The sequence below is a fragment of the Leucopleurus acutus genome (genome assembly GCF_964270905.1).
Source record: "Leucopleurus acutus genome assembly, chromosome: 11".
NCBI lineage: Eukaryota > Metazoa > Chordata > Mammalia > Artiodactyla > Delphinidae > Leucopleurus > Leucopleurus acutus.
The window spans coordinates 92499420-92508037 of NC_139152.1; the positions used below are offsets into that span (position 1 = coordinate 92499420).

General features: G+C 52.0%; 1 pseudogene across 1 annotated transcript; it reads right to left on the reverse strand.

The window, feature by feature from the left end:
• Nucleotides 1-5793: 5793 nt before the first annotated feature.
• LOC309968844 (serine palmitoyltransferase small subunit A-like) lies at nt 5794-6120 on the reverse strand (annotated as a pseudogene). Its single transcript has one exon. The product of its transcript is annotated as a serine palmitoyltransferase small subunit A-like (transcript).
• Nucleotides 6121-8618: the final 2498 nt, after the last annotated feature.

Consider the following 8618-nt stretch of genomic DNA (forward strand, 5'->3'; position numbering starts at 1 on the left):
CACGCGGGATCTTCGTTGCAGCATGAGGGATCTTTCGCTGCCATACGCGGGCTTCTCTAATTGCAGTGCATGGGCTTCTCGGCATGCGGGCTTCTCTCTAGTTGTGGTGTGCAGGCTCCAGAGCACGTGGGCTCGGTAGTTGGGGTGCGTGGGCTTAGTTGCTCCGCGGCATGTGGGATCTTCCCCGACCAGAGATCGAACCCGTGTCCCCTGCATTGGAAGGCAGATTCTTAACCAATGGACCACCAGGGAAGTCCCTGCACTCGGAATTTAATAATAATAATGATCACACCGATAACAAAATAGAAGAGAAAATATCAGAGTAAGAGTAAATTGTCTCATGAGATTCTTGTTTCAATTTTGGGTGTCATGCCAGGTTGTGATGTAATGTACATCTTACTCCTGGTCACAGTCAAGAAACCTTGAAAAGCCACTGCCTTAGGTTCCATGTCTAACCCTTTGCTCACCAGCAGGAGAAAGTGAGCTGGCATGCAGGGCCCTTCCCATCTGGCCCCAACCTACCTGCCTCAGCTCCTGGCTCACCCAGGAGAGCTTATGTTCTGGACACACCCCACTGGGGACCCCACCCCGGCAGCTGCATTCATTCAAACGTCTTTGCCTCCTTCAAATTCCCCTTTCTCTCAGCCTGACGCCCAATCCTGGCTTCACCCAAGGAGGCCCTGTTCACAGTTCACATGACACTCCACCGGGCAGGATAACCCCTTCATTGTTGGCAGCCCCATGATTTGCCCCAGCACAGCACTCAACCTCTGTAAATCAACTGGTCCATATTGGGGAGGGGGAGCGGAGCCAGGCGGGGTGGGGGGTGGGAGAGCTTAGCACACTCTGATTTAATGAATGAATGAAATGTTTCCTTTAGAATAAGTGAGGGTATATTGACTGAAGGTTGAATTGCTCTGGGTCTGGGGGTCCTGGTGCAAAGGTTTACTGCTTTTAATAGTCATCCAACAATTGCTGTGTACCTACTAAGCGCCATGTACCGTACAAGCTACTGGGGACACTAGACCAACCGGAGTAAGGCGACTTTCCTTGAGGAATTCATGGTCCAATGTGAGAGACAGGCATGTCAATCACCATCCCAGTGTGATAACAGCCCCAGTAAAGACACATGCAAAGGGACCCCATGGAGCTGATGACTATGTACCAGCATCTGACAGGATGACAAGAGCCACCAGGGAAAGGACTAAAGCAGGTCAGGGTGGGATGGGGGTCTTCCAGGCAAAAGGCAAAAACTCTCCTGCTACTTTGTAGATTCTTTATAGCACCTGACATTTTAAAATTATTTTTTAAACACTGATTTATTGAACTCCTCCACTATACATTACGCTCCGGGAGGGGGCTTGGCCGCTGCCTTGCTGTGCCACTCACCACTGCTGAGCACCGTTTCTGGTGCTGCATCCTAGCAAATTAAATAGTTGCTGAATGAACATTCAGGAAACTGCAAATGGCTCAGTTTGACCTGAGAGGAAGTGGTAGGAAAAGGGGCTGAGGGGTCTGTGGGCCCCAGACCACGGGAAGGCTGCCCTGCTAAGGGCTGGGTCTTTTTCCTGCAGGCACAAGGGAGCCCCGTGGAGGGGTTTATAACGGAGACAGGTAGTAAGATTCAGGGTTTAGAAAATTCCTCTAGGGACTTCCATGGTGGTCCAGTGGTTAAGACTCCGTGCTCCCAATGCAGGGGCCCCTGGCCGGGACCTAGATCCCACAGGCATGCCGCAACTAAGAGCCCTCATGCCACAACTAAAAAAGAGCCCGCAGGCTGCAACTAAGACCCGGCACTGCCAAATAAATAAATAAATACTAAAAAAAAAAAAAAAGAAAGAAAGAAAGAAAAGGAAGAAAAAAGAAAATTCCTCTGGCCCCAGTGTGTGGAATGCGTTCCTGGGACCCAGGTGGGCAGGCAAAGAGCAAATGGAGAAATAATCCAGGCGGGGTGACTTGAGTCTAGAGGCAGCCGAGTGGGGCGCTCTGGCGCGGAGGAATTTGCATGCTGCAGGCGGTGCGCAGCCAAGGCCAAGGCCAATCTGGGCTCCCTGGGGGGATCAGCGGCTCACGCCTCCCCTCTACCCGCTGCACATGGGCAGGAGAAGGCCTCCTCCACTCCGCCAGGCTCAGCGCAGCGGCAGGCGGTCCAGGTCCAACCTCAGGCAGTTAGCACGCTCAGTTTTGCCTCTGCACTCTTTATACTTTCATCTGATTTTTCTCTTTTAAAAAGTCAGTTCACGTTTTAACACATGCATGTAATTTTTTAAATTAATTAATTTTTTTTTTTTTTTTTTTTTTGCCTGCGTTGTGTCTTCGTTGCTGCACGCGGGCTTTCTCTAGCTGCGGCGAGCGGAGCGGGAGCTACTCTTCCTTGTGGTGCGCGGGCTTCTCATTGCGGTGGCTTCTCTTACTGCGGAGCACCGGCTCTAGGCCCGCGGGCTTCAGTATGTTGTGGCCCGCGGGCTCTAGAGCGCAGGCTCAGTAGTTGTGGCACACGGGCTTAGTTGCTCCGCGGCATATGGGATCTTCCCGGACCAGGGCTCGAACCCCTGTCCCCTACAATGGCAGGCGGATTCTTAACCACTGTGCCACCAGGGAAGACCACATGCATGGATTTTTAAAGTGAACATTAGATGAATGTATGAAGGATTATTGTACTATTATTTTCTATGCCCCTGTATGTGTGAACATTTTCATACTAAAAACATTAAGCAAATATGTCACCACCATGTATATATGGAAAGCCAAATGTCATAAATAGTTATTCTAAACTCTCAATGGAAACTCTTAAATCATCATCACACACACACATACATACACAAGTCATGTGTTTAAATTTACCTATCTCTTGCCCAAGGCTCCCAGTCTGAGACCTGTCTTTCCTTTGCTAAAAAGAGATTGCTAAAGTGTTAGAGAAATCTGGCAAAACCCTCCTTGACGCTAACCAGGATTTACTGCAACGTGAAAAAGAAGCACCTCGTTGTTTTTAAAAACTGCACCCATACTCCCTAACTCTGGCAAACAAGTCCAAGGACTAAGGCTGAACTCAGAATCAGACACCGGGGTTCGGGTTACCTGCGACCCTCGGGGACGCGAAGCCAGTAAGCAATGTAGCTATATTCGAACCCAAGTCATGTGGTTCTTGAGTGTTGGCTCTTACTGAGCCATTCCATGCGAATTGGCGGAGGCCACTGACTTTTTAAAAGTTGAGTTCCATGCCAGGCACTCAACAGGCGCCCGGTGTGCTGGGCCGTCCTTGAAAGGGGGCTGATTTCCTCCCACCCCACGCGGGCTTTCAGGTAGTCCAGCACTACCCTCTTCCCCAACTTTCTGCCTCAACCACTCCTGCCCGCTCGCTCCGCGGGTCCAAGACTCCGGCGAGTGGGACGGAGCCGGTGCAGGTGCTCGGGACCCGGGCCTGGGCCGGGTGTGGCCGGGGTTTGTGCGCGCCCCAAAGGGAGCCGGCGCCCCAGGGCAGCCGCCCCCGGCGGCAAGGCGAGGCGAGGAGGGGCGACGCTTCCCGGCAGGAAGGCGCTGAGGGGCGCGGCCTTGGAAGGTTGCCCCCGGCGGTCGGGCTGCAACGAGAGGCCGGCAGACGAACGCAGGTGACGACAGCTCCTGCAACTGGGCGCTCGACCCGTGCTCACCTTATATGGGCAGGCGCGGCGCGGCGCGGGCGGGGCCGGGACGGCGCGGGCGGGGCGGGGCGTCCTACCCTGCGGGCCCCGCCCCTAAGTCAAAAGAACCTCTGCGGGAAACTTTCCTCCAAGGGTGGGCCCATGCGGTGATGCCCCCTGGTGCCCAGAGTCCCTTTCAGGACTCCCCCCGCGCCCGTCTCCAGGCTGAGACCCGCGCCGGCCCCGTCTCACACGGGCTGAACTTGACTGACTCCCTTTGTGATTGTGGGCGGGCTTCTTCACCTCAACGCGGTCGCAGGTCCTTACTGGGGAACCTGGGGGGCGACGGGGGTAGCTTTAGTGACCGCATCTTGGAGCGCTCACTCACCGGGTCTTTGAGTCAAACGGTGCGCCTTCCCGGCCGGGTCTGTCCCAAGTGGATACCTTTCCTAACTCGCACTAAGGAAGTCTCTGTAACCCCGGGCTCAGCCTAGGGCCTGGCTAAACATTAGCCATTGATTCATCGGAAGTGTTTGGTTGATTGAGCCCTTCCTGGTGGGACAAGACTCCAAACCTAAGAGGAAGTGTCCAGCATCAGTCAGCCCACTGGTTCCCTGACCTCCTGTCTTCTCCCTCCACCTGCTCCTCACTGCCCAGATCATTTTACCGCCCTAATCTGTCCAATTGCTCTTTACAGCCCTTCACAGACGCCCAGGCGCCCACAGGCTGTGTTGAAAGGGGAGCAAAATATACCACCCCAAAATACGGTATATGAAACATGAGAGAAGCTCTGAAAACTGTAACTGTAAGTTACCTTTCTGGAAGAAAAATTTACATTTATAAGGGAAATCTCTATTTGTAAGGGTGTCTCCCTCTCTGTACCAGGGAGAGTAGGATGGCTCTTAATCTCTAGAAACTCTTATCCAAGGAGAAGGTAAGGACTTAAATCTGCATAACAACCTTACCCGCCTTTACTGTGCTTTTCATGGTCACCTCCCATAACTGACTCTCAGCCCCAACATTTTTTTTTTAATTTAATGAGTTTACATCAAAAAATTAGGTGGTCATTTTACATTTAAGGAATAAAAATTAAAAAAAAAAAAACCAATACAGAGAGTAAGGGGATTTTAACCAAGTTTACGTTTCTTTTTGCTATTTTTCAACAATTCATCTCATCATATTGCAATGTGCAAATGCATTTGCAGCACCCATTACAATCATGAAACTAAATTTAAGGAAGTACATTGTTACTAATGGCCCTCAGAGGAAACTGATTTACCTTCTATTAAAAACTCTACAGTGTATAAGCATTACACGATAATGCTACTTAACCACCATTTTTCGCAAGAACCATCACCAAAGTTTTCTGGAAATGAGCCCACAAAGAATTAAATATTTAAAAGGTGAAATGTTCCTTATTCTAACTCTAGCAAGATCTTTCTTTTTCATTGTTAAGAAACACTTGAAGAGTTTTAAAGCAAAAGCTGTTAAGAGTAGAGTCCAGATAGCTAAAACTGTAATCCTGAGTTCAAACTTACACATACGTCTTTTGTAAATAGTTCTCAATAAAATATTCTCTCTCCCCAGCCCCTTGCCTCTAATCTTGAATCTTTTCTTACAAAACTTTGGTCAAGAGTAGAAATATAACCCGGCAGATGTATATGCCATACAAGAATAGTAAAGCCCAACAAATGAGTTTGAGTTTTAGAAATAGAAAGCAATTAAAATGTACTCAAAGTTACATTAAGAAAAGCTTTCACTGGGTAATATAGAAACAGTCACAGAGGTTACGAAAATACTGATATCAAAGTGCAAATGATTACAATGTTAAAATAGACAAAAACTACTATACCAGAGCCTCTTTTAAAATGAAAAATAAAGAACACAACACACACACGAGTAAGGACTCTTTTCCTGTTCTACTCAAGAATCTGAGTCTGGGGCCTCCCTGGTGGCGCAGTAGTTGAGAGTCTGCCTGCCGATGCAGGGGACGTGGGTTCGTGTCCCGGTCTGGGAGGATCCCACATGCCGCGGAGCGGCTGAGCCCGTGAGCCGTGGCCACTGAGCCTGCGCGTCCGGAGCCTGTGCTCCGCAACGGGAGAGGCCACAACGGTGAGAGGGCCGCGTACCGCAAAAAAAAAAAAAAAAAAAAAAAAAGAATCTGAGTCTTTATATTCATAGGGTTGGTTATGTTGACATCTAGTAGAGTTTCTTATGACATCTGACAGAGTCTCATTCCAATTTCAGATGGCGGCTCTTCTCTAAGGAACCTCTTGGTTTCGGTCACATCTTGGTCACTGTACAATTTCAAAGTAGTGCAGTACCGCCATGATGTGCTGAGGCGTGAAGACATATCCCATGTATAGTGCCATCCCCACGTGGAATCCAGCATGGAATTGAACACAGTCCGCTCCCAGGGCTCCAGCATGTACAGTGCCATGACCGGCAGCTACCGGTAGTAGAACCAGGACATCTGCTTCCAGGCCCGCACCAGCGCCATCCCTGCCACGCACCTCCCGTGTTGCAGCCAGTCGTCAGTCTGTCCGGCCAGAAGAGTTACTCAGTTTCCTGGGAATCTCCCATGTATACAGAAGGTATACATGTTACTAAGCTTTTGTTCATTTTTCTCCTGTTAATCTGTCTTATGTCAATGCATTTCCCTGGAGGCATCATTGCTGTTCCGTGCTTCCCTCCAAGAAAACCCTTCCTTTGCACACACTCAGACATATGCTTATCCTTCAAAAAGGTACCTCTTAATGTCCTCCCCCAACTTCTCTACTGATTACTTAATCTTTCTGAGCTTCAACTTCTTCATCTGCAAAATGAGGATAAATTAATGCTCACCTCGCTATGTTATTGTGAGGGTCCAATGAGTTAATGTCCGTACCACGCTCAAGACAGTGTGTTGAACAAATTCATCTGACTATGTCCACCCACGCTCGTGCTCCGAGTTCCATGAGAGCTGGGCTCTTCTCTCTCCGCCGTGCATATCCTGCGCCTGGCACAGGTGCCGACGTTTTGTTCTCGGGGGTGAATGAGTGAATTTCAGGTGGTGGGGGGAGGGGTGGAGGTGGTCCCTCACCGGAATGGCCACCACTCACATTGAAAAAGTAGACCACGCATCTGCTGGGATGTAGCATCTTCTGACTTTCCCTCCACAGCCTCCCCAGGGAGCTTCAGGGCACCCCGGGAGGGATGTAGGATGGCTGTTGATCCCCTTGTGTCCAGGTGAACCTCTGAGGCATGCGGAGGTGAAATTACACAGTGAGAGAGAGAGTCAAGACTCGTCCCCTTTTAGCACTCAAAGTCCTGTGTCCCGGGGACCCCCTTAAGTCTCAGGCAAACCAGGATGGCTGGTCATTCCAGATCAAGTTCCAAACCCTAGTCTGTGAGGAGCTCCACCTCCGCCCTCCTCTGGGCCTGTGTCATTGTCTCCAGGATTTTTAGTGAGTTTCCTGAAGAGGAGACAATGCCTTCCAGTCCAGAGGGCCTGGGCCGCTAAAAAAATCAGGCTCCCTCTTACTCTTTCTTACTCTCTCCAAAATTCAAAATCACAGCACAACTGGGGTGGGGGGGAAGAGAAGGGCGCAGACTTGGGGCTAGGAGTTCAGCTCACTTTGACAGCCTCATGGCCACTCCCGTGACTGGAGAAGGAGGTTCCTCAGGGCTCTCAGGCTGGCGGGGGAGAGGGACGTGTGGACCTGTGGCATCAGCCTGGTGGCTGGCCAGCTGGAGAAGGGTCTCTGAAGGGCAACCTCCTGACCTGGCCCCTCCCCAGCTGGCCTCTGGCTCCCACGCCATCTTCCTCCCCTCCCCTCGCTGGGCCTGGTTTCCTCTATTAAGCAGGGGAAGGGAGCTGGTCTCTGAGGGCCTTCCCGCCCTGAAGTTAGACTTGGGGCCAGCAGAGTGCTGGGAAATGCAGCCCCCAGAGAGGAGCCAGAAGAGGTCAAGCCCTCTTGAGCAAGTGGCGGCACGGCCCGGGCCTCACATGTGCAAAGAGACTCATCTTCCCAGGCTGCCCCAGCCCGAGCAGACCCAGCTCCCGCCCCGCCGGCCTCATCCTCCTGGGCCACTGTCCAGGGCAGCTGCTTCTCCGCTGGTTCCCCAGAGGCCCCGGGGCCAGCGCCGGGACACAGAGGGCCAGGGCTGGCTCAACACAGCCTGCCCTCCTTCCCCTTGCTGAGGAGGAGACGCCCACTCTTGTGGCCTGAGACGCGCATCCCTGACGTTGGCCTGGCTATGGCTGGGTGGTCAGGGCCAAAGGCTGAGCGAACACCAGGCCCTCTGGGCAGCTGGTCCCCCGCCTGTAGCCACCGTGAAGCCCCCCTACCCCCCGGGCCACGTGGTACTCAGCAGGGCCAGCAAATGCGGACATGGAAGGCAAGGCCTTTTGGAGGGGACTTGGCAGGGAGAAGGCACCCCCAGGGGGACTCTTTCCTGCTACCTTCCTGTAGAAGTACTCTCCCCATCAACCTCCCTGCCAACCTCAGTCAAGAACAACCTCAAAACTGGCAGTGGGGGGCTTCCCTGGTGGCGCAGTGGTTGAGGGTCCGCCTGCCAATGCAGGGGACATGGCTTCGAGCCCTGGTCCGGGAAGATCCCACATGCTGTGGAGCAACTCAGCCCGTGCGCCACAGCTACGGAGCCTGCGCTCTAGAGCCCGCAAGCCACAACTACTGAGCCCGTGAGCCACAACTACTGAGCCCACGTGCCACAACTACTGAAGCCTGTGTGCCTAGAGCCCGTGCTCCCAACAAGAGAAGCCACCGCAATAAGAAATCTGCGCACCGCAACAAAGACCCAACGCAGCCAAAAATAAATTAATTAATTAAAAAAAAAAAAAAACCTGGCAGTGGGAACCCAGAGCCAGCTCTGGATTCTCTCCTCTTGCTGGTTGACCCCAGGCAAGGCCCGCATCCTCTCTGGCTCCCTCTCCCTCTCCTGGTCCAGCCTCAGTAGATTCCTTCCCTTATTTCAACATCACAGGGTCCCTGTGAG